At 41.7% G+C, this 17,281-nt stretch overlaps 1 protein-coding gene across 4 annotated transcripts in view; it reads left to right on the top strand.

The window, feature by feature from the left end:
• The window catches only part of CHAF1A (chromatin assembly factor 1 subunit A), a 292,690-nt gene that overhangs the window by 255,048 nt on the left and 20,361 nt on the right, over window positions 1–17,281 (top strand). The window lies entirely within an intron of this gene.

Raw genomic sequence — 17,281 nt, 5'->3', positions numbered from 1 at the left:
GCCTCACTGTCCCGGTTACTCCTCTCGGCCGATCTCTGTCATCCTGCCCTCGCGTGTGGGATACTTTGGCGGCATATTTTGAGTGTCGATCTTGACCCGCACCGTGGGTGCGTGATGAACTTTGAAGGGTTCTCTGTTGTTTGTCTGCTTCCCTCCACACGTCACATGTGGCGTGTGGTTTTTTTGTTTTTCGTTGTTGGTGTTGGGTTAGGGACTTGCAAAACAAGAGGAGTCTTGGCGCGGGTTGCGAGCTTACATCTTTCGGGGTTTGAGCAGGGCTTTAGGAAGTTGGCAACCCTCTTTCTGGAGATAGAATCTTGTGTGGGATAAAGTTTTGAAAGTCCAATTGCTAGTGGACATAGTTTGCCTCGGGGCCCATGACAGCACCTAAACGTCCGCACCTCTTGCAAACCATTTGTATAATCTCCAAAAATACAATGCAAATGCTTATATAGTATGAAACACTAGGCAGACATGCAGGTGTTTATATAAAAAAAACAACCATGATGATGCACATTCTATGCATGACCGTAGTTACACGGAAGAAAAGTATAGGATCTAAGTTTTCTAATAATGTCTTACCCATTGGTGTGGTGAAGGTGGAATGTGGTATGCCAGACAAGCGCCCTGACGCGCGTTTAGTCTAAGTAGACTATCTAGTTACGCCAAACGCGCTTAGGCACACCTTCATCACGCCAATGGGCAAGACATCATTATTTCGCTATAAATGTGAAGCTGAATGTCCCAATATTGGGGCTTTCTTCAACATGAGGGTCTTTGCTCTATTGTATTACAATTTATTTATTTCAGTTACTTATATAGCGCCAACATATTACACAGCGCTGTACAGAGGTCCTCTTTTACTGTCCCCATTGGGGCTCACAATCTAAATTCCCTATTGGTATGTTTTCGGGGTGTGGGAGGAAACCGGAGTACCCGGAGGAAACCCACGCAAACACATGGAGAACATACAAACTCCATGCAGATGTTGGATTTGAACCCAGGACCCCAGCGCTGCAAAGCAACAGTGTTAACCACTGAGCCACCGTGCTGCCCACTTAGGCTTTGTTCACATCTGTGCCAGGGTCCCGTACCGACGTTCCGTCGGAGCGGAGCCCTTTACGACACAAACGAAAACCAAGGTTTCTGTTTCCAACACCATTGATTTCAATGGTGACGGATCTGGTCTCAATGGTTTCTGTTTGTCTCAGTTGTGCAGGGGTTCCGTCGTTTTGACGGAATCGATAGCTTAGTCGACAACGATATTGATTCCGTCAAAATGATGGAACCCTTGCAGAACGGAGACAAACTGAGACCATTGGCATCGGATCAGTCACCATTGAAATCGATGGTGATGGAAACTGAAACCTTTTGGTCTCCCTTTGTGTCACTCGGGGTCCCGTTCCGACAGAAAGCTCCGTCGGAACGGGACCCTGGCGCAGATGTGAACTAAGCCTTATAGGTGATCTTATCTTAGATCCTATATTTCCTATACTTCTTCCATGTAACTACTCCCACTTTTTTTGCATATAATGTGCAACCTTATGGTTATTTCCCTAGCGTTTTTTTATATAAACACCTGCGTGTCTGCCTAGTGTTTCATACTATATAAGCATTTGCATTGTATTTTTGGACATTATACAAATGTTTTAAGATCTTATGGTATCGTTTTAACAGTAGTATTGTATAGTTATTTGTGTTTGGATCTTCTGCGTTTTAACATATTTTTTGGCTCGTTATAATAAAGATTTTTTTATACTTTATATAATTACTCCTCGTCCTCTTGTGTTTGCATACTTTAACCTCTTGGCGACATGTCGTGTACATCTACGTCGCTGCCGCCAAGGGCATGTGCGTGACCGTGATGAAGCAGGCACAGAAGCTGAGCCTGCTCAATCAGCGGCTGTCCGCTGTATATCACAGCTGACACTCTGCTGTAACGGCAGGGACCAGACTGCGGTCAGATCCCTGCCGATTAACCCCCTAAATACTGTGGCCAATTGCAACTGCAGCATTTAGTTGGTTTGTACGCCATCTGCACCCTTGTGGCACAATCGGGGCGGGGGACTATGGTTGCTATGGCAACCGGAGGCCTAACAATGGCCTGGCTTCCAAAAACGGGAGCCCATTATGCCCCGCCCATCTGCACTCAAAGTATTCAAAATGGCATTTAGAAAGTTTCTTGACCCTTTAGACGTTTCACAAGAATTAAAGCAAAGGGAAGGTCAAATTTACAAATTTTTATTTTTTTTGCGGAAATTCATATTGAATTATTTATTTTCTGTAACAGAAGGTTTTACCAGAGAATCACAACTCCATATTTATTGCCCAGATTCTGCAGTTTTTAGAAATACCCCACATGTGGCGCTAGTGTGCTAATGGACTGGAGCACATGCCTTAGAAGCAAAGGAGCACCTAGAGGATTTTGGGGCCTTCTGTTTATTAGAATATATTTTAGGCACCATGTCAGGTTTGAAGAGGTCTTGTGGTGCCAAAAATAAGGAAACACTCCAAAAATACCCCATTTTGGAAACTACACCCCCACAAGGAATTCATCTAGGGGGTGTAGTGAGCATTTTGACCCCACAGGTGTTTCATAGATTTTATTAGAATTGGGCAGTGAAAACAAAAACATCTTTCTTCGATGAGACGTAGCTTTAGCTCAATTTTTCAATTTCTCAACAGATGAAGAAAAAAATATTTGTAAAGCAATTTCTCGAGTACGGCAATACCCCGTATGTGGTCATAAACTGCTGTATAGCAGGGCTGCCGATCTGCTGCCAACCACTAAGATGCAGCGATTGCTGCAGCTAAGGGGTTAATGGCAGGAAGCGGAGCTAGTTACAGGTGGATGTCAGCTGCAACATACAGCTGACATCCATCGCTGATGACGCCGGCTCAGCTCCTGAGCCGGCACCATCTTGCTGGCGCCTGCGAGCCTTTTAGGCCCCGCCTCCAAACGGAGCCTGGAAGGCTTCCGTACCAGGCAGACCGGGAGGCCAGTATTAGGCCTCCGGTTGCCTTTGCAGCTACCGGCACCCTGGCAATTTCATTGCTGGGCTGCCGATGAGCTGCAAATCCCTAAAATGCAGAGATTGCTTTTGTCCTCCGCATTTAAGGGGTTAATGGAGGGGATCTGAGCTAATTTCGGTCCCCGCATAGGCAGCACGGTGGCTCAGTGGTTAGCACTGTTGCATTGCAGCGCTGGGGTCCTGGGTTCAAATCCAACCAAGGACAACATCTGCATGGAGTTTGTATGTTCTCCCTGTGTTTGCGTGGGTTTCCTCCGGGTACTCTGGTTTCCTCCCACACCCTGAAAACATACCAATAGGGAACTTTACATTGTGAGCCCCAATGGGGACAGTAAAAGAGGACCTCTGTACAGCGCTGCGTAATATGTTGGCGCTATATAAGTATCTGAAATAATAATTAAAGCAGGGTTTCAGATAAAGCAGACATCCAGGGATGGTGGCACCGCTTCTGAGCTGGTGTCCACCATTTGTCTTATGGATAAGGCAAAATGCGGGATGGACTAGCTTTCCATAACTTATTCATACGACAAATGCCGAGAAGGGGTTAAGTTACATAAACAAGAAATGCCTCTTTTTCCCTTGAATAAATCTTTAACCCCTTAGTGACCAGCCCATTTTAGGCCCTAATGACCAAGCTATTTTATTTGTTTTTCTATAGTCGCATTCAAAGAGCTATAACGTTCTTATTTTTTCGTCTACATAGCTGTATGAGGACTTGTTTTTTGCGGGATTAGTTGTGCTTTTTAATGGCACCATTTTTGGGTACATATAATTTTTATATTAACTTTTATTAACCTTTTTGGGGGGGATTATAAAAAAAAACTGAAATTCCGCCATTGTTCTATGCGTTTTTAAATTGACGCCGTTCACTATGCGACGTAAATAACATGTTACCTTTATTCTATGGGTCGGTACGATTACGGCGATACCACATATGTAGAGTTTTTTTTATGTTTTACGACTTTTGCACAATAAAAACACTTTTGAACTAAAATTATTTGCTTTTGCATCGTCGCTTTCCAAGAGCCATAATTTTTTTATTTTTCCATCAATGTAGTGATTTTTTGGGCTTGTTTTCTGTGGGACAAGACGTAGTTTTGAATGGTACTGTTTTGGGGTGCGTGGGACTTATTGATTCATTTTTATTATGACTTTTTTGGGGGGCAATGGAAAAAAATTGCAATTTCGCCATGGTTTTTTGCGTTTTTTTTTTTACGGTGTTCACTTTGCGGTTTAAATTACATATTAACTTTATTAATGGAGTCATTACGGTCGCGGCGATACCACATATGTGTACTTTTTTTTTTTTTTTTTACACTTTTACTAAATAAAACCACTTTTTATGGAAAAAAATGGTTTTATTTATTTTTTGACTGTACTTTTTGTTAATATTTATTTCACTTTGATGACTGATTTTATTAGTCCCACTAGGGGACTTTACTGTGCGATATTCCGATCGCTGCTATAATGCTCTGGTATACTTCGTACACCAGAGCATTATTGCCTGTCAGTGTAAATCTGTCAGGAATATGTCCAGGGCAGACCTGGAGGCTTTTATCAGGCCCCCGGCTGCCATGACACCCCATCGGAGACCCGCGATTTCATTCGCGGGCCGCCGATGGGTGACAGAGGGAGCGCACTCCCTCTGTAAACAAAGTTAAATGCCGCGGTCGCTATTGACGGCGGCATTTAACGGGTAAGTAAACTTCGATCGCGGGCGTTGTAGCAGGAGCTCAGCTGTCATCAGACAGCAGAGCCCCGGCTCCAGCCTGCACGGGGGACCCGTGCAGGACTTGGACTAGGCTGACGTGTAAAGGCGTCAGCCTAGCCTAAAGCCCATTAGTGACCGACGTAAAAAGGCGTATTAGTGGTCACTAAGGGGTTAATTATAGGAAAACATTAAAAAAAGTACAGGTTTGGTATTACCACGTCCGTAACGACCCTAAGTATAGCATTGTTTTACTCTCCGTGAACGCCATAAAAAAAACATGCCAGGAATCACTGGCATTTTGGTTCGCTCGCCTCCAAAAAGAAGTGAATAAAAAGCCGCATGTAGCCCAAAATGGTTCCAATAAAAACTACCAAAAACAGCAAATAAACATGCAAAAATAAAGTTATGGCTCTTAAATATGGCATATTGCCGTAATCGTAACGACCCTCAGAATAAAGTAAAGGTCATTTATAGCGCTTGGTAAACACCATAAAAAAAACAACAATACCAGTGGGGACGTGGCCAACTGCTGGAGCGGATGGACCCAGAAAGAGAGCTACAGCCTATTCTACCCCAACCTCTGCTCTAAACCAGGCTGCAAGATGGCATCTGGCACCCTACGACTTTCCCCTAAATCTGAGCAGTCGTTGGAAGGGTTTTGGAGTAGATACGGCCACGGATTACCGGAAATTTGACCTGCAGCCTCACACCTCTAGAAGCCGGGCCTCGATTTCCAGGGTCATAGCGGAACGTGACCGGAGTGCCTGACAAGTCACCCGGGACGGCAAAATTACACCTCTGCTGGCAAAATAGGATGCCCCGCGTCTGAGGGCTGTCAATAAGGCAGAACAAGCGGGAGGTTCCTGAGCTTTTTGTGGACAAGGACAAGCCGGCGGCCATCTCACTGTGCAACTACCAGCCACGAGGTGAGGTGACACACATCCTATATATCCCTGGATCTCCTTTCCTATCAAGACTTTCCCTATTATATTGCCAGGGAAAAACTGATTATAACTTTGGATCTGTTGAATAGGGCCACCTCACTCCATCCACAGCTACCCTGGATAAAGTGAATGTGTGAGCTAGTGCGCAGATGTGAGCGCATGTTGCTCCTGGCTCTTCTATCATACCAGAGTTGCAAAAATGGTGAAAATTGGTCAAGCAAATTGTGTGGAACCCCAAACTGCATCTAAACAGGGGAAACAGAGCCAGATATGGACAAATACGTACAAATATACTCTCCACGAAAAGAGGCTGCAGTAGCGAAGTGCAACAGACAAACCGCAGATCATCCTGAAACCTCAGATTTTGAAAGCAGCATAGATAATGAGGCAACTCCAAGTGCATAGTCAATGATCTCCGTTACCTACTCAGGCCTTCAGAAGATCATAGAGAAGGCTCTCAGACCGGTGATGACATAACTGGCTAATGTTAAACAAGAAGTACAACAGGTTGGAACCAGAGTAGAATTTTTAGAAGAAACGCAGTCTGCTATCCTAGCACACAGTGATGCCACCGCCTCTGCTTTAATATTCCAAGCATTCCATAGCCTTTCAAGAGCTATAACTTTTTTTATTTTTGCGTCGACATAGCTCTGTAAGGTGTTTTTTTTTTTTTTTTTTTTGCGGGACGATTATTATTTAATAGCACCATTTTGGGGTGCATATAATTTAACTTTTTGAGAAAAAAACAATACATTTCGCCACTCTTTTTTGGGTTTTTAGATTTATGCCGTTTACGGTGTGGTATTAATAACTTTATTCAGTGGGTTATTAGGATTGTTGCGATGCCAAATTTATAAAGATTTAGTATGTTTTACTACTTTTACACAGTTAAAAACACTTTTTTTTTTTTTTTTTACAAACTTATTTTGTTTGTCGCCATGTTTTTAGAGCCATCATTTTTTTATTTTTACGCCGAAGCAGCTGTATGGGGGCTTGTTTTTTGCGGGATGACTTATAGGTTTTATTGGTGCCATTCTGGAGAACGACTTTTTGATCACTTTCTATCAATTTTGTTTGAAGGCAGGATGAGCAGAAAACAGCAAGTCTGGCATTTATTTTTTACAGCGTACACCCTGTGGGTTAAATAAAGTAATCTCTTTATAGGTGGGGTTGTTACGGATGCGGCGATACCAAAAATGTGTAATTTTATTTTTATTTTTTAAAAACTAATTCTTTCCTATTAAAATATCTTATAATAGAACAAGTGGGGTTTTTATTTTATTTATTAACTTTATTAAACTTTTTGACAACTTTTTATTTTTATTCCCACTAGGACTTAACTATGCGGTCTTCTGATCGCTTTTATTATACATTGCAATACTTCTGTTTTGCAGTGTATTATTGCCTGTCAGTATAAAACTGACAGGCACCTGTTAGGTCATGCCTCAGGCATGGCCTAGCAAGCATCCACTACAGGCAGAACTGAGGCCCCCGGCTGCTATAGAAGCTGTTGGCACCCAGCAATTGCAGGGTGCCATTGGGGTGAGAGAGGGAGCACTCTCCCTCCAAAACAACTTGGATGCGGCGCTCTGTATTGAGCACCGCATTTAAGGGGTTAAACAGGTGAGATCAATGTTGATCTAGATTCCGCCCATTAGAGCAGGTGCCCGGCTGTCTTTAGACCGCCCGACAACCGCTTTAGCCGGCACAGGACACCCGTGTCGGGCTGATGTCACAGTGCCGTGAAAAGGCGGCACTCTGGCATAAGTACCCTTAACGGCCACAGTGAAAAGACGTATTGGCGGCCGTTAAGGGGTTAAAGGATTGGACTTACATATACCCCCTTCATTTAACTGGTTCCCGACCGCCCACAGTAATACGGCGGGCGGTCGAGGTCCTTAAAATCTGCGCCATAGTATATCTACGGCACTGACTTTAGCTGGCAGCTAAATCACTGCTGGGCACCCTGGAGAGAAGCTAGAAGCAGGTTTTCGCCGCTTTTGGCTTCTCTTATTTCTTGTACACAGCGCTATGTATAGAATAGAGGCAGTGCCACTGCCTCTATTGGTCCTAGTTATTATGTGACTGGTGACATGACCGCTGGGAAGCAGTTAGAGCTGTGCTGGGTGTAGTTAGACCCAACAGCAGTCTTCCACCAACAGTGACAATAGTCACTATAACAGGGCTGATTTCCCCTGTAACTGGGGCTGCTGTGCACCCCCAGTTACAGTGAAGAACATGATGTAATAGAGAGAAAAAAAACTAAATTCATGGTAGACCATGAATCAATAGAAAAAGTTAGCTAAAAATTAAAAATATAATTTTTTTTTTTACTATTTTCAGACTATAAACCTACAAATTCTAAAACCGCAAAAATGATGTGTATCAAAAATTTATAAACAAAATAAACCTGCATTTTCTAAGAAAAAGTCGCAAAAATCACCAAGTTATTTACCATAAGAACTGTGATTCTGTGAAATAGCCTACCACAGGAACTGGTAACAGTAGGCTTGTTTTTTTGCGGGAGGAGTTGTAGTGTAGTTGTAGTTTCTATTGGCACCATTTAAAGTACCATATAATGTACTGGGAAACTGAAAAGAAATTCTATGTGGGGTGGAATTGGAAAAAAACTATTCCTCCTTTTTGTTTTGTGTTTCGTTTGTAGGTTTTTCACTGTGCGGTAAATGACATTTACTTTATCCTGCTGGTCGTTATGATTACTGTGATACCAGATTTATATTGTTTTTTTAAAATATTTTACTCCTTTTACAAAGAAAATACTATTTGTTAGAAAAAAAAGTAGTTGTTCCTCGATTAAGCGGTATGAGGGCTTATTTTTTTGCGAACAGAGCTGTGGCTTTAATTGGTACAATTTTTTTTAGTACATATGACTTCTGGATCACTTTTTATTAAAAACCAAATTTCACCGCTAAGTTAGCCAAAAAACAACGATTCTGGCGTTTCTTATATTTTTTCTTTACGGCGTTCACCGTGCACATTACATAATGTTATATTGTAATCGTTCTGACTTTTTTATGGACACAGCGATACCAATTTTATTTTTATTTTTTACATTAGTTCAGAGGAAAAATAAGAAATGGGGGGCTTTTGAACTTTAAAATTAAAAAAAATATTCACTATTAAAAACTTTATTTAACTTTTTCTTACACATTTTTAGTCCCCCTAGGGGAATTGTACCAGCTATCGTTGGATCGCTGGTACAATACACCTCCAAACTATTGCAGTGTATAGTCCGTCTTTACTGGCTTTTGTTAACAGAGGCAGAATAAAGGCAGTCCTGTGGGCCTTCATTAGGCCTCTGGGCTGCCATGACAACCATCGGTACCACGCGATGGTGTTTTGGGGGCGCTGATGAGCTGTCAGTGGACGGCCCCCTCTCTAACACCTCAGATGCTGTATGTAGTGGTTCAGAGCGCACAAGATCCGGTAGGTGCACGAATAGGGTCCCAACCCAATTACGTAGTAAAGAAATATTCGGCACACAAGGTGATGATTTTAGCAAATCTTTCGGTTTTGTTTTATCAAAAATTGATGCCAGAGGTTTAGTGCGACGTTTCGGTCGTATAGTCTACCTTCATCAGGCACTACAAAAGCAAAATATATTGCAAAACAGTAGATTAGCATCATGTGGATAGATAGCTATACAAGATAAATCAAGGTAAGGAGAGAAATAAAAGGGGAGGGGGGGGGGAAGGCATAAAGCGAACATAAATGAAAACAGGCGTCTATGGCATGTGCGCAAACATTGCACATAGACATGGTACATAACGGATAAACGGTCATGAACATATAACTAATATATATATATTTACAAAATAAAGCTTATGTTTGATAGTAAAGCATATATAGTATGTACAACGAAGACGGACATCCTAATCCAGGAAACATGGTCAGGGTATATGGAAGGTCGAGATATAACGGTACAGTGAAATTTCGAGAAGGACTGGCTGTAGCTGAAGGTAACATGCAAAGAGTTAATGTCTATATCTGTATTTCTGATAAGGACCTGAAGGTAGCATGCAGTTTTTAGAAATGTCCCACATGTGTCTCTAGTGTGCTCGTGGACTAAAACTCAAGCCCCAGAAGCAAAGAAGCACCTAGTTCATTTTGAGGCCTTTTTTTTTTTTTTATTAGAATATATTTTAGGCAGCATGCCAGGTTTGAAGTGGTATTGAGGTGCCAAAACAGTAGGAATCTCCCAAAAGTGACCCCATTTCGGAAACTACACCCCTCAAGGAATTAATTTATAGTTGTTGTTACCATTTTGACCCCACAGTTTTTTCACAGCGCGTATTTGAATTGGGCTGTGAAATTAAAAAATTGAATTTTTTTCCAATAAGATGTCATTTTTCATCACAATTTCTTATTTTCACAGGGAACAAAATACTCCATTTTGTTGCCCCATTTCTCTTGAGTGCAGCAATACCCCATTTGTGGCGATAAACTGCCGTTTGGGCCCATGGGAGGCCTCAGAAGGGATGGAGCGCTGTGTGTTCTTTGGAGTGCAGATTTTGCTGGATTGGTTTTAGGGTGCCATGTCGCATTTGCAGAGCCCCAGACGTATTAAAGCAATGGAAACCCACCAGAAGTGACCCCATTTTGGAAACTACACCCCTCAAGGAATTAATTTGTGGGTAATGTGACCATTTAGACCCCATAGTTTCTTCGCAGAACTTATTTGAATTGTGCTGGGAATTAAAACAAAATTATTTTTTTTTCCAATAATATGTAGTTTTGGCTGAAAATTTCTTTTTTTTACAAGAAATAAAATACCCCATTTTGCTGCCCAATTTGTCCTGAGTGCGGCAATACCCCTTTTGTGGTGATAAACTTCTGTTTGGGCCCATGGGAGGGCTCAGAAGGAAAGGACCACCATTTGGCCTACTGGGGATTTTCTGGTGCGTAGTCATGTATGCAGAGGCCCCCGAGGTACCAGTACAGTTGAAACCCCCAAGAAGTGACCCAGTTTTAAAAACTACACCCTTAATGCATTCATCTAGAGGTGTAGTGAGCATTTTGACCGGAGACATACACCCCATAAACTGTAATGTGGATTCTCACGGTTATGGCAATACCCTCAATGTGGGTGTTATCAGCTGCCTGGGCACGCAGCAGGGCTCAGAAGGGAAAGACGAGGGGGGATAAGCTGTGCGGAGTGCAACAGGGTAAGTAAAACTGGGGTCGATTTAAAAATCAAGGGATGTATGATACATTTTAAAACACTCATTCATACAGAGCCTTAGTTTTAGGTTATATTTTGTCCTTCCTTATCCCCCTCTTATAGCAGACTTTGCACCTCTTTTGACTTTTTCACTTCTTGCCAGTTTGGGGAACTTCTCCTGGAAAGTGTTGCCCTGGTACAATGCGAGTGGCCTCGCTTCCAGAAGAACTGGGTGCCCCCCCCCCCCCCTTCATGGTCCCTAAAAATTAGTTTCTTGATAACCACCTCTTGAAATTCCAGGAAAGTTCCAGTCTTGCCTGTACATCAACATAGCACGTACGCATTGTACGATTCTATCGGTATGATGTGCACGGCCAGCTTCTTATACCACACCGCATGGCGCTGTAGGGCTTCAGGGCTTTATCTGACAAGTCCACCCCTCCCATGTACCTATTGTAGTCCAGGATGCAGTCTGGTTTGGGGGGTCTCTGTACTGGTACCTCTTATGGGTACTGGTGTGGCCATGTATTGTCAATACAAGGATATCTCTCTTGTCTTGTACTTGACACACAAAATGTTGCTGCTAGAATGTGCCCTGCTCTCACCCCTTCTTGTTTGCCCAAGCAGAGTCTTAGGGAGGCCTCTCAGGTTTCTTCTAGCAGTGCCGCATGCCGCAGTACTTCTGGAAGCGAGGCAGTTGGAGAGTGGGACGCTGGTATAAAAATTATCCAGGTAGAGGTGGTAACCCTAGTCCAGCAGTGGACTTTTTTTTTTTTTTTTTTTTTTTTTTCCATCAAGAAAGCCGTGCGAGGACTTATTTTTTGCATAACGAACTGTAGTTTCGATCCGCACCATTTTTAGGTACATGCGACTTATTGATCTCTCTTTATTCCATTTTTTGGGAAGTGAAGTGACCAAACAATTGTGATTCTGGTACGGTTTATTATTATTTTCTTTTACAGAGTTCACCCGTGCAGGTTAACCCCTTAATGACCGGGCCTGTTTGGACCTTAATGACCAAGCCAGATTTGTCAAATCTGGTATGTCTGAATTCATCAGAGAATAACTCTGAAAGTTTTGAATATCCAAGTAATTCTGACATTGTTTTTTCGTCACATGTTGTACTTTATTTTAGTGGTAAGAGTAGACCGATACAATTTGTAGAAATTAATTAAAAAATAGGGAAAATCTTAATTTTCACAAAATTTCTTACATTTAACTGCAATATGTCACATGTACACACACACTGTAAACATTTTTTCATTATGTATTTCCATCTGTCTACTCTATTTTAGCAGCACTTTTTAAAAAATTAGACCCCTTAAGGTATTTATCTAGGGGTATGGTAAGTATTTTGACCCCACAGTTTTTTGCTAAATTTAATACATAGAAGATGAAAAAAAAATATTTCATTTTTTTCATAAAAGTATCAGTTTGAAGACCGATTTCTTTGTAAAGCGAACATGAAAATGTAGAAACACACCACAAAATCTATCACCCTGTTTTAAAAAATACCCACATTGTGGCCCTAATGCGTTGCCTGGACACACGGCAGGGCCCCAAAGGAAGGGAGCACCTGGAGGCTTTCAGGACTCATATTTTGCTTGAAAATGTTTTAGGCCCCGCTGTACATTTGGAGAGGCTTTGAGCTGCCAGAACGATGGAAACTCCCCATAAACAACCCCATGTAGAAAACTAGACCCCTTAAGGTATTTATCTAGGGGTATAGTTAGCATTTTTACCACAGAGGTTTTTCACTAAATATATTGGAATTTGTCTGTAAAAATTAAAATCTACTTTTTTTTTCCTGAAACATAGAAATTTTAAATATTTACAAGGAATCAGGAAGAAAATGCACCTCAACATTTGTTAAGCAATATCTCCCGATTACGATAATACCCCATATGTGGTAATAGACTGCTGTTTGGACCCACAGCAGGGCTCAGAAGGGAAGGAGTGCCATTTGGATTTCTGATTTTGCTGGAATGGTTTTCGGTGCAATGTCGCATTTGCAATGCACTGGAGGGACCAAAACAGTGGAAACCCACCAAAAGTTACCACATTTTGGAAAAACCTTCAAGGAATTTTTCTAGGGGTATAGTGAGCATTTAGACCCCACAGGTTCTTTTGCAGAGTTTATTAGAATTAGGGCGCGAAAATTAATATCAAACTTTTTCTCACTAAAATGTTGAATTTTCTCTTTTTCACAAGGGATAAAGGAGGAAAAAAACAACCATTTTTTATAAAGCAATTTCTCCTGAGTACGGAAATACCCCACATGTGGTCATACGTTTTTTCATTAGAAATGAATTAACCCTTTCAGGACTGATCCATTTTTTGCTTTCTTATTTTAGATTTTCACTCCCCGCCTTCCAAGAGCCATAACTTTTTTATTTTTCAATCAATAGAGTGGTGTGAGGGCTTATTTCTTGTGGGAGGAGCTGTAGTTTTTATTGGCACAATTTTTTTGGTACATAAAAAGTTGTATTACATTTTTTTTTATTTTTTTTTAGAGCTAAGGTGACAAAAAAAAACTGCGATTTTTGGCGGTTTCAATTATTCTATTTTTTTTAAGTTGGTCACCATGCAAATTAAATAATGGTATATTGTAATAGTTCGGACTTTTACGGACGTAGCGATACCAATTTTGTTGTTTTTTTTTACATTACTTTAGAAGAAAAATGGGAAAAGGTTGTTTTTTTTTTAACTTAAAGAAAAATTCTCACTACTAATAACTTTGATTCTTCTACACATTTTATTAATCCCCTTAGGGGACTTGATCCAGCGCTCACTGGTACAATACCCTGCAATTCTAATGTATTGCAGTATACTGTTCTTACAGTCTTCTGTAACAGAGCGATCGCTGTTCCTGTCCGTTAGTCCCGGGTGTCAGCTTTAATACACAGCTGACACCCGCAGCGTATGGAGCGGGCTCAGCACGTGACCGGCTCCATACATCAACCCCCGCACCATGACGGGCAATTAAGTCATAGTGCGCAAAGGGGTTAATGCACAACGGATGGTTCAAAGTGAAAATTGCTATTTTCCACTGATATACTATTTTAGTGCATAATATGTTGTGTCCAGTTTGTGCCACAGAAGACAAATACCTCATAAAACGTTAAGCGGGTTCTGCCGGGTATGGCGATGCCATATATGTGGGCGCAAACTTCTGTTTGGGCACGCTGCAGGGCTCAGAAGGGAGGGACGCCATTTTGCTTTTGGAGCGCAGATTTTGCTTGGTAATAGTTCTGTTTGGGGTTTTGCTGTTATTTCAGGTTATAATGTGGGGGCATATGTAATCTATGCGGGGTACATCGGGGCATAATAAGAGGGTACAATAATGGGGTAAATAAATAATATTTCATAGATATGTGGCCGGTGTCGCACTGATAAATGGCGCCCGATCTTATCCGCTTTTGGAACACTCTGCACATTTTGCATAGCCATATTCTGAAACCCAGGACTTTTTTATTTTTTCTCCACCGGAGCCGTGTGAGGGCTTATTTGTTGCGGGACAATCTGTAGTTTTCATTGGTACCATTTTGGGGTACATGCGATTTTTTTTTTTTTTTTTTTTTTATCACTTTTTATTCAATTTTTTTGCAATCCTGACCAAAAACCAGGAATTCTGACGTTTTTTAGTTGTTTTTTTTTTTTTGTGGCGTTCACCGTACGCTATAAATGACATTTTTACTTTATTCTGTGAGTTAGTACTATTACGGCGATACCATATGTATATAGGTTTTTTCCTTTTTTTTAAGCGTTTGCACAATAGAATAACTTATTTATATAAAAAAAATATTTTTCTGTGTTACCATATTCTGAGAGCCAGAATTTTTTTATGTTTTAGTCAAAGCTGTGTAAGGGCTTGTTTTTTGCGGGACGGATTGAAGTTTTTATTGGTACTATTTGGGCGAATGCGACTTTGATCACTTTTTATTCTTTATTTTGGGAGGGGTGGTGACCAAAAAAATTGAGATTGTCGTATTTTTTTTTAGGGTGTTCATCGTGCGGGAAAAATAATATTATAGTTTTATAGTTGGGGTCGTTACAAACGCGGTGATACCAAATATCTGTACCTTTTTAACGTGTTCATTTTTTTTTTCTATAATAAAAGTCTTTATAGGAAAAAAAAGCATTTTGTGTTTATAGAACTTATAACTCATTTTTACACTTTTAAAAAAAAACAAACATTTATTACTTATTTTTACTTCTTTCACTTGTCCCACTAGGGGACTACGAGACTTTCAGCTTTGATCACTGCTAGAGTACATTACACTACACACGTAATGTAATGTACTCCTAACAGTCATTGTGATGTAACTGTCACACTGACAGGAAGCCCAGGATGACCGATCGGAGGCTGTTCCTCCTAGGCTTCCGTACATGGCAACCCGGAGGCTATTGTCTAGTCTCCGATTGCCACAACAAGCATCGGCAGCCCCCACAATCACTTTGTGGGGGCTGCCGATGTGCTTCAAACCACTTAAATGCGGCGACTTCAATCCGTCGCCACACTTAAGGGGTTAATTGCCGAAAGCAGCGGCGATGGTCCGCTGACCGGCGAGACTGATGTGACAGCTGTCTAGGACCGCTGTCAGCGCGGGCCTGTCACTCTGTGTTTACACAGTGACAGTTTGAAATACTGACGAAAATGAACGTCATGATGAGCGATCTAGCAGCCGACCATGACGTTCATTTTCGTCATCGGTCGGGAAAGGGTTAAATAATAAAATAATTTTGTAGTTCAGGCCGTTACGGATGCGGCGATACCAATAATGTATAGTTTTATTTGTTTATTTTTATTAATAATAATAAAGGACTGATAAGGGAAAAAGGGGGATTTTTACTTTTATTACTTTTAGAACTTTTATTTTCTTATTTTTACACCTTTTTTTTTTTAGCTTTTTTTTAACTTTATTACTTTGTCCCACTAAGGGACTTGAGGGCAGGAGGCCCTGATCGCTATTCTAATACACTGCACTGCATGCGTAGTGCAGTGTATTAGAGCTGTCAGCTACTCACTGACAGCAAGCATAGTGTGTCCTGACTTTGTCAGGACCCACTAGGCTTCCGTCGATGGCATAGCCGGACGCCATTGTTAGGTGTCCGGTTGCCATAGTCACCATCGCCGGCCGCTATCGTGTAGCAGGCCGGCGATGGTAACTTAACCCCTAAGATGCCGCGATCACTATTGAAAGCTGCTTTTAAGGGGTTAAACAGCGGGGACACAGCGATCGGTCCCCGCTGTAGGAGCTGCGGCAACTGCTGTACAAGACAGCAGCTGTCACAGCTCCTGTATGTGTCGGGAAGACTGCCGAAATGGCCGTTACTACCGTGACGTACTATTTGGTCATGGAGCGCGAACGATACAGCTACCATGACCTAATAGTACGTCCAGGAGCAGGAAGGGCTTAATGCCACCTATAATCTGTACAATTGTATTGAAAAACAAACTGAAATCTTTTAGGGTGGAAAAATAAAGAACAAAAATAATGTGGTTGCATAAATATGCACACCCTTAAACTAATACTTTGTTGAATTACTGTTTGACAGCATTCAGTCTTTTTGGGTAGAAGTCTATCAGCATGGCACATCTGGTCTTGGCAGTTGTTGCCCACTCTTCCTTGCAAAAGCGCTCTAAATCAGTCAGATTGCGAGGATATCTCCTGTGTATGCCCCTCTTCAGGTCACCCCACAGATTTTCAATGGGATTCAGGTCTGGGTCATTCCAAAATGATCATCTTCTGGTGAAGCCATTCTTTTGTTGATTTTGGAGGTATATGTTGGGTCATTGTCGTGCTGAAAGGTGAAATTCATATTCAGCTTTTTAGCAGAGGCATGCAGGTTTTGTGCTAATATTGATTGATATTTGGCGCTGTTCATAATTTTATCCACCTTGACTGAAGCCGTAGTTCCAGCAGCATAGAAACCACATAATGCTGCCTCCACCATGCTTCACTGTGGGTATTGTTCTTTTGGTGGCTTTGTGACAAACCTACCTTTTTGAATTATGGCCAAAAAGTTCAACCTTGGTTTCATCACACTTTTTCCCACATGCTTTTGGGAGACTTGATGTAGGTCTTTGCAGAACATAGCCGGGCTTGGATGTTTTTCTTTTTTTTTGTTAGTAAAGGCTTCAGTCTTGCCAACCTATCCCAGCCACATGAAGAAAACCGGAGATTGTTGTCACATTCAATACACAACCAGTACCTGACAAAGTCCTGCAGCTCCTTTAACCCCTTAACGACCGCCCACCGTCTTTTGACGTCAGGCGGTGCAGGTACTCCGTCTACAACGACGCCTTTTGGCGTCGCTGTAGTAGAGGGGGTTTAGCGGCACCCTGGTGAAGTCTGCACTAAAAACCGGCTGTAAGTAACAGGTTCTTAGTGCAGCCATCAGCACCTGC

The sequence above is a fragment of the Rhinoderma darwinii genome, chromosome 1, assembly GCF_050947455.1.
Source record: "Rhinoderma darwinii isolate aRhiDar2 chromosome 1, aRhiDar2.hap1, whole genome shotgun sequence".
Classification (NCBI taxonomy): domain Eukaryota; kingdom Metazoa; phylum Chordata; class Amphibia; order Anura; family Rhinodermatidae; genus Rhinoderma; species Rhinoderma darwinii.
This window is presented reverse-complemented; position numbering and strand designations above follow the sequence as displayed.